This window comes from Suricata suricatta, chromosome 10, assembly GCF_006229205.1.
Source record: "Suricata suricatta isolate VVHF042 chromosome 10, meerkat_22Aug2017_6uvM2_HiC, whole genome shotgun sequence".
In the NCBI taxonomy this organism is placed as follows: domain Eukaryota; kingdom Metazoa; phylum Chordata; class Mammalia; order Carnivora; family Herpestidae; genus Suricata; species Suricata suricatta.
The window spans coordinates 125,632,263-125,649,561 of NC_043709.1; the positions used below are offsets into that span (position 1 = coordinate 125,632,263).

At 42.3% G+C, this 17,299-nt stretch overlaps 1 long non-coding RNA gene across 1 annotated transcript in view; it reads right to left on the reverse strand.

Annotated features, from left to right (window-relative positions):
- LOC115304119 overlaps nucleotides 1–17,224 on the reverse strand; it is a 51,617-nt gene extending 34,393 nt beyond the window's left edge. The window contains exons 1-2 of the long non-coding RNA XR_003914316.1: nucleotides 16,987–17,224; nucleotides 16,490–16,681 (exon numbers count right to left, since the gene is read on the reverse strand). This is a non-coding gene — a long non-coding RNA (uncharacterized LOC115304119). The remainder of the gene's footprint in view (nucleotides 1–16,489; nucleotides 16,682–16,986) is intronic.
- Between the last annotated feature and the right edge of the window lie 75 nt (nucleotides 17,225–17,299).

A 17,299-nucleotide genomic window follows, 5' to 3' on the forward strand; every position in this document is an offset into this window, starting at 1 on the left:
AAAAACGTCATCAATTTTCCTATCTTGTTTTTTATCCAGAAGCATTATCTATTATGATCAAATGTTTTCTCCATCAAGGCTTCTTCCAAATAACCTTTGGGTGTTTCCAGAAGTCAAACGCATCCCTAAGGATGAAGACTTTCCATTACTGAAGAGAATTGAAGTAACTTGACATAACTCTCAAAGTTACTCCACAACAGGAGATCCCAATGGCTTTGAACAATCCAATGCTCAAATGACATTCATCCAAGGCAAAGATGCACAGATGCTAAGACTGTAGAATTCATGTTGACAACTTTGGTAGGGGAAAAAAACCACATGAACCTGGAATATAAGTTCTACCTTGCTTGACAAAAATATAAGTGTATTTATCTCACGATCATGTCACACGTATGTCACATCACACATGTATTTAACTACAGAGGAAAAGGGAGGAAGGTAGAGAGAAAATCCCTAATGTCATTAAGATGTGCACAGACAATGTCGATTTATGTTTTAATGTTCCTGTTGGGAATAATGGTTCTAGCGCTTCCCAGGGAATGTTGGAATGATGAAATAAATGAGGTACTAGTTTTACAGTTTTATTGCCAAAACAGGTGTCTGATCAGAATTTAAGGGATCCTTACTGCCCTGCTTTTCCCTTCCTCCTCATATTGTATAAATTGCGTAAGCTAGGTGGCATGTAGGTGTATTTCAGGATAATTCACATCCAGAGGAAATCTCTGTGAAAGCAAGAGTCATGAGATAAACATAATATTAACCACAGTCTCTCAAAACATGCCAAGAGGGTGACGGATGTTACAATCCACAGCACAACTTCCTGAAAATCTTTTCCTTCTCCTCTCTGGCATCTCACAGAGCCGGGCAGGAATACTGAGTCTAGCCCTTCTTCTTTCCATCTAAACTCCCGCCTTCTCGCTCACCCTCCTGTGACCCCTCCCACACACAAACCCCTCTGTTCTTTTCCTGCCTACCGCTCTCCTGTGTTCTATCCGTTCGTTTCTCACACTACTGCTTCCGGAGATCCCTGGCACTGGCCTTGGCCATGCTGGAGTCCCTGTCTCGTGCACTAACCTGCTCCCGTGCAATCCTGGGACCAGGGATACAGCGCAGGTCAAAAGAAAACTCTCTTTTTCAAGGTGAGGAAGCAGAGAGGCTGTGAATCCTGAAATATACATTTTTTCCTTGTCACACCAACGTCGTACAAGCAGAATTCCATTTCACTAAATAGCAGTGGTGTGATGAGTGACCTCAACCAGATACACTGTCAGGACAGCACAGAGTACAACATGACCTGGGTACAGGCTCTAGACAAGCCGTTCAAGGACCACACACTCACTGGTGTGTATTGCTGCAGGACTGCTCGGGTCTGGATAAATTGATATTGACTTAAATGGATACGTGAACTATCATGAGGAGCTATCTCATGTCTGGGCTACCTTATTCCTGGGATCCCTTCCCTTTTACCTGATACCTAAGTACCACTTTTCTAGGTTTAAAAGGGAGCTGAAAGCCCCAGGAACCGCCAAGACCTGATAATGAAAGTCAAGTATCCACTTCTGTATCCCTACTCCCTCTCCCCCTTTGGACTCTGAACCCCAGAAGAAATGCCAGGGATTGGAGGGTAGAGAAACTGCAAAGCAGAAATCCCCATGTATGATAAGGTGTCCAAATAAAATACAGTACACTGAATTAAATCTGAATTTCACATAAAGAACGAATAATTACTTAGTATAAGTGTGTCCCAAGTATTGCATGGGGTATACTTACACTTAAAAAAAAAAGCATTCATTCTTTATACGTGGAGTTCAAATTTAACTGGGTGGTCCTGCTTGACTTTTCCCTGGAGATCTGGCAATCCTAATTTAGGACAATCAGTGAGAAGAATACCAACCATGAGTGAGTATCTTAGGCTTAAAAATGAGAATTCTTAGGTATATACTTCCCTTGAGTTGCCCACTAAAAATGTACCCAAACATCAGAATATTAAAAAAGGGGAGGGTGGTGGAGGGAAGAAAGGCAGTCTCTGAAAAGAGCAGCATCAGGCAGAAGCAATCTGGAGCAGAGAGACGCAGAAGTGGCTGGAAATGTTTCACTGGTGTGCTAGACACAGAGACCAAGTCAGCTTGTCCTCACAGCTCACACGACGCTGCAGGCCGGGGACAACTTACTTGTCATCTCACCTCGTACAGAGGAGTGCATGGTCTTCTCTCCGTTTCTGGAAAGGGAGATGGGAATTTCAAAGCAAATTTCCTGTGGGAACATTTTCATTTAAAAATCTGAAGGAAGTCTGCACTGCCCAAGTGAGAAGACAAAAAGATCGAAGACAAAAAGATCGAAGACACTATGCTCAGAGGTAACCGCGCTGACCTGGAAAACTTAGGGGGAAGGGGTAGGCATCAACCAAAGGGCCCGAAAGCTCATGATGTTTTCACCTTGGAAAACGCTAATGTAGAGTCAGTCGAAAAGTGAAGACTTGCAGGGATAAACAGTCAAATCTGGCTTATTCTCACGTCTTACCTTCAGCCCTGCTCATCCTCTTGAGAAAAGGAAATGGAGTCTCAGGGGACTAATTCTTCAGAGACTAAAACTATTGCAGCATGGCCTCATGGGGGTGGGTCATTACTTTCAAAGCAAATATGGACATCTCATTTAAAAGGTAATTATAGGGGTGGGTCATTACTTTCAAAGCAAATATGGAATATATTTACATCTCATTTAAAAGGTAATTATAGGGGTGCCTGGGTGGCTCAGTCGGTTAAGCGCCAACTTCGGCTCAGGTCATGACCTCATGGTGCGTGAGTTAGAGCCCCGCATCGGGCTCTGTGCTGACAGCTCAGAGCCTGGAGCCTGCTTCCAATTCTGTGTTTCCCCTTCTCTCTGTCTCTTCCCCACTCATGAGCGCACTCTCTCTCTCAAAAATAAATAAACATTTTTAAAAAAGGTAATTATAAAGAACTTCAATAAAATTAGTAAAAATTACCAGAAGTGTATACATAGATTTACATCTTATTTAAAATGTAATTATAAATGACTTCAATGAAATTAGTAAAAATTACTAGTATTGTAAAATGTATTTACGTGATTACTAATAATCAAATTATGAAACCAGAAGACATACCAGATCACTTAAGTTTTATAGGTGACATCCAATTTTACTTGTCTTGCTTTGCTTTTTTAAAAACTACATTTCCCACCAAAAAACACAGATCTCGTTCAAGCATTCTTTTTTTTTAAATAGAGCAATGTTTTAAAACGCCTATTTAGAGGCGTTTGGGTGGCTCAGTCAGTTGAGCATCTGACTTGGGCTCAGGTCATGATCTCCTGGTTCATGGGTTTGGGCCCCGCATCGGGCTTTGTGCTGACAGCTCAGAGCCTGGAGCCTGCTTCAGATTCTGTGTCTCCCTCTCTCTCTGCCCCTCCCCTGCTCACACACATACTCTCTCTCTATATATATATCTCTCTCTCTCTCAAAAATAAATAAAATATTAAAAAAAAATAAAATGTCTATTTCTTTATTTGAGAGACAGCAAGAAAGAGGGAGGGACAGAGAGACACAGAGAGAGAAAATCCCAAGCAGGTTCCACACTGTTAGTGCAGAGACCCAGACGGGGCTTGAACTCACAAAGCATGAGATCATGACCTGAGCCAAAACCAAGAGTCTTAACCAACCACGACGCTTAACCAACTGAGCCACCCAGGCGCCCCTCATTCAAGCATTCTTAAGCAAAGTTTCAACTACCCAGGATTCTGCAGAGGCAACAAGAGACCGTTGGTTGGCCCCGTTGGGCTGAACTGGGGCTGTGCTGGTTCAGGACAGGAGCAGCCTGGGGGGGGGGGGGCGGTTGAGTACAGAACCCCTTCTTGTGCCTGGACAGTAGGGGACTCATGGGGGATGGGGTCAAGGGGGAGGCTCAGCCGATGTGACAGCAGTGCACCCAGGAGAACAGAGCAGGGGAACAAGGAGAGAGTGTGTGAGTGAAACAGGATGCGGCTCAAGTGAAGGCACAGACAGCAACGGGTAACTGCTGTGTCTCCACTAAGGAGGTCCAAAACTTACGCTATTTACGATGGAAACCTTACCCTGAAATACAACTTAAGAGTCGTGATGGCTAATTTTATGTGTCAACCCGACTGGGACATGGGGCACTCAGGATAAATGTTATTTCTGGGTGTGTCTGTGAGGCTCTTTCCGAATGAGATTAGCAGATGAATCGGTGGCCCCCGTAAAGAAGATGGCCCTTCCCAATGTGGGTAAGCATTAATTACCCAAACCATTCAAGGTCCCAAGAAAACACAAAGGCGACGGAAGGAGGAATTCCCTTTGGCTTTGTCCCTGTCTTCCTGAGCAAGGACATTAGTGCCCTCCTGCCCTTGGACTTTGAGATGGACACCATTAGCCCATCTGGTTCTCCTGCCTTCAGACTTGGACCGAACTACACCACTGGCCTTCCGGGTGTCCAGCTTGCAGAATCAGATTGTGGAATTTCTTAGCGCCTGGAATCACATGAGCCAATTCCTCAAAGGAATCTCTTTATCTATATCTGTATCTATTTCTATATCTGTATCTATATCATCTTTCTACATCTATTTCCCACTGATTCTGTTTCTCTGGAGAACCTTGATTAATAGAAGAGTACAAACAAGGCCATTAAACCTCACGGAGGAAATAAACTTCTACCCACACAACCTGGCGACCTCTTCCTGCACATCCCCTCTCCCCAGTCCCTAATCACTCACCTATCTAAGTTCCATTTCCCACTGTGCATTCAGTGTTTTAGAAGTGATGGCCAAGTAAAGCCAGAAACCCCTTTGGGGAACCTGGGTGGCTCAGTTGGTTACACTTCTGACTTTGGCTCAGGTCATGATCTCACGGTTCACGAGTTCGAGCCACAGCAAGCTGTGCTGACAACTTGTAGCCTGGAGCCTGCTTTGGATTGTGTCTCCCTCTCTCTCTGCCCCTCCCTGGCTCACACTCTGTCTCTGTCTCTCTCTCAAAGATAAATAAACATTAAAAAATAAAAAAGAGCAGCTGTTTCTCATTTTAGCAACTTATCCAACTGTACACTCACGAAAGGCAGGAGCCGCCTCCCAGAGATCTCTGTTTCCTATGGAGCCTAAAGCCTAGAACCAAGTTCTTTGCCCATAAGGAGGAGTTTCAGGGAATTAATGAATGCAATCTCCAAATTGCTAACATTCAGAAACCTCGTTAGTATGTATTATTAATCTCAAAAACGAAACAAAACCAAATCAGAGAGAGAGGATCCTGCCTTTACAAGGTCAGGGGGAGGAAGGGCAGTTGGTGGGTCTCCCGAGCTGTGGGCTCAGCACCTTTACCAGCATTAAATTCGCCATACAAAAATGGATGACAGTCCTGTCAGCAGGCCATACACTTTGGGGGAAAGAACAAATGAAATAATACTGAAAAAGTACATTTCCCTCTTCTCTACAACTGTTCATTTGATCTTTATTCCAAAACTTTGACATGATTAACCAAACACTGAAAACTGAAGGTATGGTACACACAAAAGCCTATTAGATTATCTTGTCCATTTCTTAGGCCACATGTACAAGTACGTGTTCCCTATAAAAATATTTTCTAGAACTTTGTCTGCCCCTTGCCCAGTAGACGTCTCGGGATGTTTTAAAATGTTTTCCAAGGAGGGTGTTCCACTTAGGCACATCTGAAGACACCTGACAGTTTTTCTGAAGCTTCTATTTCAATTTGTCTTATTTAAATTTTGCCCCATTGCTCCTACTTAGGCCCTTTTCCCGTCACCATATTGTAGATAGTTTTCATATTCCTTTTTAGGCGTAATTTAACTATGCTTCACACATTAACTTGAGTAGACAGTATATGGTATAAATTACACAAAACAGCGATGTGTGAAGACATTCTGTGGTGAATAAATTAAAGCATTAATTTCAGACATATCAAACTAACACTTTTTAAATTTGTGGTTCCTATAATTTTCAGACCTGTTTCTGAAGGCTCTGCAGTGGGGGAATTAAATGGAAGAGATCAGTCTAAAACTTCTACTTTCAATTCATAGGTTGGAGAGCAGCCATTCCCATGAATATGCAAAAGAGAAAGGATTTTTTTTAAAGGGTTTAACACAGAGTGACGCCTCGGTGGCTCAGTTGATTAAAGCATCTGACTCTTGATTTTGGCTCAGGTCATGATCTCACAATTTGTGAGTTCGAGCCCCGCTTCAGGCCCTGCGGTGCCTCAGGCTTTCTCTCTCCCTCCCTCTCTGTCCCTCCCCTACTCATGCTTGCTCTCTCTCTCAAAATAAATAAACTTGAGGGGAACCTGAGTGGCTCAGTCGGTTGAGCATCCGACTTCAGCCCAGGTCATGATCTCACAGTCCGACTTCAGCCCAGGTCATGATCTCACAGTTCGTGGGTTTGAGCCTTGCATCAGGCTCTGTGCTGACAGCTCAGAGCCTGGAGCCTGTCTTCCAATTCTGTGTCTCCCTCTCTCTCTGTCCCTCCCCTACTCATGATCTGTCTCTAAAAAATAAATGTTAAAAAAAATTCAAAATAAATAAACTTGAAAAAAAGTGTCAAAATTTCTTTAAAAAAAAAAAAAGAACTTAGCATAAACGTCCTACTCAGATTTAAGGAGATGTTTGCCATGCAGAGAAATAGGTAGAAAAGACGGGGTTCAGCAACTCACCAGATGTCAACACCACCAACGGCGCAGGTGAGAGAGAACAGAGGGAGAGAGCTTCATTGCCCACAGAGTACATGGGAAACTTGGTACAACGAATCTGAATGGACTGAGGAAGGGCACATGTCCCTGGTCTGAAGAGAAGTTTGGCACAAAGAACCCCAACTCACATTTCACCCAAATTCTTCTGTGTGGACAGGAAAACTCTCCCAGCACAGGCTTTCCTGGGGTCCTCGGGTTTCTAGTTTCCACACTGACACAGAATCGAAGAACGGACAAGTGACTGGCACCAAACCATATCCGCACACGATCCCTCCCAAGGAATGAGACGCGAGAAGAAGAATCGAGTTTGTCCCTGTTCCCGGTTTTAATTTTCGCCACAGTGTTTCCCCCTTACACCGTAGTTTTATTTAGTTTGTTTACTGCCTGTCTCCTGCAGCCCCCACCTAGAAATCTAACCTCCACGAGGGCAGAAACCTTTGGTTGTGTCTTGTTCACGTCTGTGTCCCCAGTGCTAGGACAGTGCCTGACCTACAGCAGGCAGTTAAGTATCAGTTCAAGGAAGTCGCTTATTTGGCAATGATTTCTCCATTCACAGAGTCAGACAGAAAAATAGCATGCATATGTCTCTGCTAAAAAAGAACTAGATCCAAAAAAAAAAAAAAATCGTTCTACTATGGGAAGAAGTTTTTAAAATGCTTGAAGGTAGGTTTTGAGACAGTGTTATTCCTTAAAATACAAGCTAGGAAGCATCTCGAATCTGACCAGCCTCAAATTAAAGGGGAGGCTAGTCGCATTTTTCCCTCCGTGTCAGCTCATGATACGGACCTGGACTGAGGTAAGAAATAAGATCCAGTAGGAAGAGGGGACCTAGACAGCTCCAGCCGCTGGTCTGAGCACCGGCCTACAAGAATTCTACAATAATTCTATGGGGGGGGGGCACAATGATGACCCCCCAGCTCCCGGGTGAAGGACATATAGCAGAAGAGAATAAATAATCGCCAATTATCAATGTTTGGTGTCTCAGCTCTGGACCCACCCCTCTTTGCCCGGCTTTGTGAGCCGGACTGGCCGAATGTCAGGCGGCAGCCCCAGGGGGGCCCTCCGTGACGGGCCCCGGCCCTCCATGTTTGTTAGGCAGCAAGAGAAACCAGAAGCCAGCATTGGGCGAGTCTCAGCTCTACCTGGGGCCACACTGTCCTCACAGGTAGCTGCTTCTACAGAACAGCACAACCTTCTGGAAAGTCTTTTCCCACCAGCAGGCTGCACGTTCCTGAGGTACCCATGATTTCTCTGGAGAGGACTGACTCCTGGCCTGGTCCTTAGATCCTTTACTGTCCCCTCGCCTCAGGTGAGACATGGAGGGTGCACCTTCTGTGCCCCTTACACACCTTTTACTCCTTTAAGTAGCGAACCTCCTTTCACTACTTAAATTCTTGATGTTAAATTGTCCCTGGATAGAGTGCTGAGATGGTGCTCTATTATTTCAGACACCAAACAGCTCCAGATGGTACCGCAGGGAAGTGATCAAGCTGGGCTTCAAACCCAGTAAGTCTGAAACCAGAGGACACACTCTAAACTACGAAGCTACAGCGTCTCCAATGTTTGAGATAGAATCCAGGTTACTCCACCCAGTCTGGACAACTCTGAGGCTGCAAATGTGAAACCTGGAGTTCACAGGCAAGAGACTGAATCACGTTTCCTCAAGTACAACGTGGATTAATACCACACGACCCTAAATCTTAATAGTTCCAAACCCTTTTACATGCAGAATTCCACCACCAAACAACTCTGTAGAGTTGATAAGGCATATGTTATTATTTCCATAGATAAAGAACCCGAGGCCCACAGAAATTAAAATTTTGTGCCGCTGGTTCCACTCAAGTCTTCCAACTCCCAGCCAGAGCTTTGTCCATAATGTCACTATCATGCCTTGGGTGTCTGTTACGCTGGAGCCATCCTGACTGTGACACTGAATGATGGATCTCCAAAGGATCCATGTCCTAATCCTTGAGGCCTGTGAACAGAACCTCATATGGAAAAGGGATCTTTGCAGATATGATTACATTAAGGGAAGCCAGGGAGTTATCCTGGATTATCAGGGTAGCCCTTAAATGTCATCATAAAAGTCCCTGAGGCATAAGAGAGACTTCACACACAGAGGAAAAAATGTTGTGAAGCCAAAGACAGAAATTGGTATGATGTGGCCACAAGCCAAGGAATGCAAGTAGTCTCCAGAAGCTGGACAAGGAAAGAATCAGAAAGAGGCAAGGAATAGATTCTCCTCTAGAGACCCTGTAGGGAACACGGCCCTGATGACACCTTAGCCCAGCATCACTGATGTCCAACTCCTGGCCTCCAGAGAGATCAAATTCTGTTGTGTTAAGTCACCAAGGTTGTTAAAATGTCTTACAGCAGCCTAATGATATTAATACATTGACAAATTCAAGTTTAAAAGAAAAGTTTATACAGATAGGAAATAACGTCTAAACATGACATGCATAGTTTTGTAAAATTAGCTTCATTAAAAATGAAGGATGTTAAGAACAATGAGAAGGAAAACACAAGCTACACAGAAACATAAAATCTTCCAAAACTGAATAAGGAAGAAATAGAAAATCTGACTAGCTCAACTACAAGTAATGAAACTGAATTGGTAACCAAAAAATTCCCAGGAAACCAAAGCCCAGGACCGATGTTTTCACAGATAAATGTAGATAGAGAAGAGTTCATTCCTATTACCTTCAAACTATCACAAAAAATAGGAGGGGAAGGAAAGCTTCCAAATACAGTCTACAGGGCCAGCGTTACCCTGATACCCAAGCCCAAAGATGCCACAAAAAAGAAAACCACGGGCCAATATCCCTGATGAACACAGATGCAAAAATGTTCCAAAATATTAGCGAGCCACATTCAACAATACTTTCAGAGGATCATTCACCATATTCAAGTGGAATTTAGTCTGGGAATGCAAGGATGGTTAAGTACCTGTAAGTCAATCAACTCGACACACCACATCTAAAAAAAATGAAGCATAAAAAAATCATATGATCATTATAATAGATGCAGAAAAAGCGTCTGACAAAATTAAACATCTTTTTTTATGATAGAAACTCTCAAAAAACTCGGTTTTAAGAGAGCATACCTCAGCATAATAAAGGCCATATAAGAAAAACCCATGGCTAATATCATACTCAACATTAAAACCTTTAAGATAAAGAACAAGACAAGAATGTCCATTCCCTTCGCTTTTATTCGACACACTACTGGAAGTCCTAATCACAGCAATTAAGACAAGAAAAAGAAATAAAAAGACACCTGAATTGGTAAAGAAGAAATTAAACAGCACTATTTGCAGATGGCATGATATTGTACATATAAAACCCTAAAGACTCCACCAAAAAACTATTAGAAACAATAAATAAATTCCGTAGTTACAGGATACAAAACTGATATATGAAAATATGTTGCATTTCTATACACTAATAACAAGGTAGCAGAAAGAGAAATCAAGAAAATAATTCCATTTACAATTACATCAAAAAGAATAAAATACCTAGGAACAAACTTAATGAAAGATTTGTACTCTGAAAACTACAAAACACTGATGAAAGAAATTACAGATGACACAAATAAATGGAAAGGTATTCCATGCTCATGGATGGCAAGAATTAATACTGTTAAAATGTCCATATGACCCAAAGCAATCTACAGATTCAACGCGATCCCTGTGAAGATACCAATATCCTTTTTTCACAGAATTAGAACAAATAATACTAAAATTTGTGTGGAACCACAGAAGATTCCAAATAGCCAAAGCAATCTTAAGGATGATGTTGGAGGTATCACAATCCCACATTTCAAGAGATACTACAAAACTGTAGTAATCAAAATGGTATGGTACTGGCATAAAAATAGACACACAGATCAAGAGAACAGAACAGAGAGCCCAGAAACAAACCCATGCTTTTGTGGTCAATTAATCTATGACAAAGGAGGAAGAATATACAACAAGGAAAAGACAGTGTCTGCAAAAAAATGGTATTGGGAAAACTGGACAGCTACATACACAAGATAGAAGCTGGACCACTTTCTTACTACCATATGCAAAATAAACTCAAAATGGATTACAGACCTAAATATGAGACCTGAGACCATAGACTTCTAGAAGAAAACATAGGCAGTAATCTTTTTTGGCATTGGCATTAGCAATGTTTTTCTAGATCGATCTCTCAGGCGAGGAAAACAAAAGCAAAATTAAACTACTGGTACGAAACCAAAATAAAAAACATTTGCACAGCAAAGGAAACCATCTATAAAATGAAAAGGCAACCAACTGAATGGGAGAAAATATCTGCAAATGATATACCTAATAAGAGGTAATATACAAAATACATGAAGGATATATACAACTCAGTACCAAAAAAAAAAATAATAATAATAATAATAATAATAATCCAATTTTAAAATGGGCAGAGGAACTGAATAGACATGTTTCCAAAGAAGACATCCAGATGGCCAACAGACACATGAAAAGATGCTCATCATCACTCACCATCAGAGAAATGCAAATCAAAACCACAATATATCACCTTACACCAGTCAGAATGGCTAAAATCAAAAACAGAAGTGGAACGCCTAGTGATTCAGTGGCTTGAGCATCCAACGCTTGATTCTGGCTCAGGTTATGATTCCAGGGTTGTGGGTCAGAGGCCCGCATCAGGTTCATGCTGAGCAGGGGTCTGCCTGAGATTCTCTCTCTGTCTCTCTCTCGTTACCCCTCTCTCCCACTTTCACTGTCTCTCTCAAAAAAGGAGGAGGAGGAGGAGGAGGAGGAGAAGAAATAACTAGTGTTGGTGAGGATGTAGTAAAAAAAGAACCCTCATGCACCACTGGGGGGAATGTAAATTGGTGCAGTGTGGAAAACTGTATGGAGGTTCCTCAAAATATTAAAAATAGAATTACCATATAACCCAGTAATTCCACTACTGGGTATTTACCCAAAGAAAATGAAAGTAATAATTTGAAAGGACATACGCACCCTGACCTTGGCTATTACTTACAATAGCCAAGATATGGACGCAATCCAGGGTCCACCCACAGATGAAAGGATACAGATGTGGAATAGATACACAATGGAATGTTACCCAGCCATAAAAAACTGAGATCTTGCCGTTTACAATAACCTAGATGGATCCAGATGGTATGATGCTAAGTGAAATCAGTCAGTCAGAGAAAGACAAATACCTTTCAATTTCACTCATATATGGAATTTAAAAAAGAAAACAAACAGAGGCACCTGGATGGCTCAGTTGGTCAAGCATGGACTCCTGATTTAGGCTCAGGTCATGATCTCACAGGTCGTGGGATTAAGCTCCACATCAGGCTCTGTTTTGGCAGCGTGGAGCCTGCTTGGGATTCTCTCTCTGTGTGTCTGCTCCTCTCTCTCAAAATAAATAACCTTTAAAAAAAACTATTTGAAAACAAAACAGAGGGAAAAAAGAGACAAATAAAAGAACAGAATCTTAAAAACAGAGGACAAACTGGTGGTTGCTAGAGGAGAGAAGGGTTGGAGAAAAGATGAAACAAATAGAACAGATGAAGAGTACACTTATTTTGCTGAGCACCGAGTAATGTATAGAATTGTTGGATCACTATACTGGCCCCCTGAAATCAATGCCACACCAATGTTAATATACTTCAATTTAAAAAAAGGAAATGTACAATATCCATCAACAGTAGAGTGAATACAAAACTTCTGGTAGATTTATACATGACAATGGAAGAGTGAACTGCCACTATTCCCAATATGAATGAATCTCGCAGGCATAACATTGACCTAAAGAAGCCTGACCCAAAATAGCATACGCTATGATTCCATGTATATGAAGCTCAAGAACAGGTACAAACCGGATTGTGGTGATGGAATTGTTGTTTCTCTGGGCGGGGGCTGGGGGGAGGCTTATCTGCCGGGAGGGATCACAGGGGACGGTGCTGGTGGGCTAGGAATGTTCCGTATCTTAATCTGGGGGATGGAGTTGACATGGACGGATTCCAAAGTAAACAAAACTGATTGAGATGTGCGCTTCAGATGTATCTTCTTTACTGTATATAAGTTAGAGCTCAATAAAAAAGAACATTAAATATTTATTTTAGAGAAATGGAACAAGGGTAATGCATCACATTCAAGGTAGTCAGAAAACCAGTATACTATCCCCAAGCTTCACTAAAAAAGTCTTAGGATTTTCCTCATTTGCGAAATTGGAGTAGCAAGATCTACCAACCTCACAGAGCAATTGAGAGAATTAAATAATGTATAAATACCTTTGCACTCCTATAAGAGAAGTCCTATACAAGGTAGTATTTGAGGAGTGTTCTAAGATCTCATTTTCAGTTAAGTAATGTCTTAGAGATACTACTTCCTTTCCTTTACAATACAGTAACTATGGGCGCCGGGGTGGCTCAGTCTATTAAGCGTCTGACTTCAGCTCAAGTCATGATCTCATGGTTCATGGGTTCGAGCTCCAGGCTGTCAGCTCAGAGCCTGGAGCCTGCTTTCAATTCCGTGTCTCCCTCTCTCTTTGCCCCTCCCCTTCTCATATTCTCTCTCTCTCTCTCTCTCATTTATAAATAAAGCACTAAAATTTTTTAAATTAAAAAATGAATAAAATATAATAACTAAAACCCATAAAGTAAATGAAAGAGGAACTGTGAATGAGGCCACAAACAAATTGATAAATTGGGACCAAACTAGGGTTGCCCATTCTTTCCAGGACCCTTCTGACGGGGAACTGTCATTAAACTGAAAAGTCAATATTTATCCTCATTAAATCTTCCTGAAAGATTCCAAAATCTACTTGGGACAGGATTTTCAATTCCAGGAACTCCAACCAAAGATTTATAAAGTTTCAAATCCAAATCCCTTTTTGAGAGTTATTAATAAAACAAACGATGTTGCAATCATCCCTATGGATATAAATAGCATGGTTCAAATCACCGTGCCTCTAAATCAGAGCTGTCCAGCGTGGTAGCCACTAGCCACATGTGGCTATTGAGCACTTGAACTTTGGCTAATTTGAATTGATCTTCCCTCTCAGTATAATATACACACCATTTTCAAAATTGTGTCCCAAAAAAAGAATGTAAAATGTCTCACTAGTATTTTCATATTGATTACATGTCAAAATGATATTATTTTTAATGCACCCGGTTAAAGAAGATATATTATAATGAATTTAACCTGTTTATTTTTAGTATTTTTTAACGTGGCTAATAGAAAACTTTAAATTCTATATATGACTTGCATTATACTTCTATTGGACAGCAGGGATCTAAAGAAAGATGGAAATCTGCATCTCGACAGAGTTCTTAAAAGAGTTTTTAAGAATTAGGGTTAAGAGGACATAAATGTTTTCTGCCCAAATGACCCATCTTTGTCAAAGATTATAATCTATGTTTAATATTTATAATCAACTGCGTTTCAGAATGGACTCAGAGGAGGCCTGGCCTACATGAAGTCACAGAACATTTAACTGGTTTCCCTGAACTGTAAATGATGTGTAAGCCTGTAGTTCTAAAACTTTTGGGGGCTTTGTACCATTGAGGCAGAGAAAGATCTCCAGCATGACTCCCTAGGATACCCCAACCCAAAAGCTATAATTTAATTAACCGAAAATGACACCGCTATGCACGCAAATTTATAGGCTGAGGTCCAAACCCCCAATCTGATGGTACTTAGAGGGCAAGACTTTGGGAGGTAATTAGGTCAGATGAGGTCAGGAGGATAGGGTGCTGAGGACGAGATTCGCATCCTTATATGAAGAAAAAGAAGGATGCCTGGGTGGCTCAGTTGGGTGGCGGACCAGCTCTGGATTTTGGCTCAGGTCATGATCCCACAGTTCATGAGATGGAGGCAGGAGCCTGCCTGGGATTCTCTGTCTCCCTCTCTCTCTGCCCCTCCCCTGCTGCTCTCACTCTCTTCCTCTCAAAATAAATAAATAAACATTTTTTTAAAAAAGAAGAAGAAGAGGAAGAGATCAGAACACTCTCTCTCTCTCTCTCTCTCTGCAACATTGAGGACACCGTGAAAAGGTGGCCGTGTACAAGCCAGGAAGAAAGCTCTTACCAGGCACTGACCTGGCCAGACCTTCCTCTGGGACTTGAAGTCTTCAGAAGGGTGAGAAAATAAATTTTGCTTGTTTAAGCCCCCCAATCAACTATATTTTGTTATGTCAGCTCAAGCAAACTAACACAGAGACCTATTGCTTAACACAATCTTTCTTATTAACTATCATAATTAATCTTTACTTATAATATATACATTGGGCTACCTAGAGTGCTACATTTGCACTAGGTTGTGAATAAGAATAAATAAATATTTGTTGATTTTCTCTAGGACAGGTCTGACCTATGGCCAACTCACTCATAGACTGTCTTTGTTGAGCCAAGAAGAAAGGATCAAGGAAAATGATTATTACTTAAAAACAGTATTACTTTAAAATAGTTCATTCTGAATTATATAAAAAATACCTTCTTCAGTAAATGGAATTCATATTTCCATTTTTACCAAAAATATAAACTTGTTCATCTCTCCCCTAGGGAAACTATCATGTCACCATAGTTGAAGAATAATAAAATCTCATTTCATGCTCCAAGGCAGGAACGATCCTAAAAGTTCCTCAACCAGTATAGTACACAACCTTGTGACTTTCGGAGTAACGTTCAAATAGGGGCGCCTGGGTGGCTGAGTTGATTAAGCCTCCAACTTTAGCTCAGGTCATAATCTCGCACTTTGTGGGCTTAGGTCCCTCATCAGGCTCTGTGCTGACAGCATGGAGCCTGTTTCAAATCCTCAGTCTCCCTCTCTCTCTGCCCCTCCCCAGTTTGCACTCTGGCTCCCTCTCTTTAAAGATAAATGAACACAACAGTTTTTTTTTAATAACTTATAAAAAATAATGAATAGACTTACAAAAAAAGGGAACAAAATAGTCCGCTTGTTTCTTTAGAAACATTCAAAATATCTTCAGATGTTTACTGCCTGTTTTTTTTTAATTTTTTATGTTTATTTTTGAGAGGGAGAGAGACAGAGCGTGAGCAGGGAGGAGCAGAGAGAGAGGAGAAACACAGAATCCGAAGCAGGCTCCAGGCCTCTAGCTGGCAGCACAGAGCCTGATGCAGGGCTTGAACCTAGAAGCCCATGAGATCATGACTTAAGCCGAAGACTGACGCTTAGCCGACTAAGCGGCCCAAGCTCCCCTATAGCCTGGTTTTAAAGAAAGAAAGAGGAGGGGGCGAAATGGAGGAGAACCAAATAGCATCGTTGATTTAATCCCTGTTATCCCTTTAATCTCTTTTGCCACCTTTTGGAGCTCCCAGGGGCCCAAGCACCCCAAGAAAATGACACGAAATTTTGTTTGTCCTACACATATTCTCTGGGACAAGGACCCGGAGCTTTGAACATAATCTCCAAGGAGACGGTAACCAAAATAGGTTAAGAGTCTCTTGTTTAAGAGTTTACTTTAGTGAACTGAATGAACATTTCTCCTTGAACTTGGCCAGGCATTACCAGCCTCCTCACTTGAAGTATACCACCTAAGACCTCAGAATGTGGGCCAGGCCCTACATCCGGTATTTAATCGATGACCTTGTTCCTTGGTTTTGTTTCCTGGTGTGTGTGTGTGCTGGCTGCCTCCCCCTTCCCCTTTCCTCCAAGTTGTCCTATCCTGCGTGTCCTAGTTAAATAAGAGTGGACACAGGGTGGCTGTCTCCTAATCTGAGTGAGACCCCCAGTGAAACGTATCAGATTTATCAACATACCCTTTTCTCATATTCCTCTCCATTCTTTGGGGTCCCATCTGAATTTGCCCCGGTGCTGGATGGGTTGTCCATTCCTTTACTCTGTTATTTAGGTCTAGGAACCATCAGATTGGTCAGGTACTTCCAAGGACGTCGGATCACTGTTCTGTACGGCCATTCCCACGTGGCATAAAATCCTCTTGCAGTCCCACCCTAAAGATGTTGTGAAAAAGAAATGGCGTGCTCTTAGCTCCCCAGAGAAGAAGATTATATAAAAGTAATAAAAGCATTCTATTGCTGTCAATTATTTTGGCACGATCACACCAAGCGGCTGAGCCCCCTGCACCTGCCTTGGCCATTTCTTGCCCAAGAGTCAGCCGAGACACAAGCACCCACTGTCGTTGCGTCCCTCACTCCTTCCACCCTCTCCAAGCCCCACATTCCAAGTTGTCTCCTTGAATATAACTCCGGATCTTCCTACAAACCCCTTTGTATTGAGGTAAAGAATTGAAGCTCACTCTTTACTCTTCTCACCAGTCAATTCTCAAATCTCTTCGTTTCCTTGCAGAGCGCAGAGGGGTAAGTTGTGTATGCGTGTATGTGTGTGTGTGTGTATGTGTGTGTGCGCGCGCGCGCGTGTTTCCTAAAACTTGGATAGAGCCCGTGAGCGTGGCTCTCCGACATCCTGGATCTCCAGGCAAGGAGTGGGCTGGCCGGAGGGTCCCCGACACCCCGCGCCACGTACGGCAAGCTCGGCCCCGGGGAGCGGCGGCGAGAGGCAGGCGAGCTCGGGGCCGAGAGCCGGGCCCCGAGCAGCGGCGCCCCGACCCC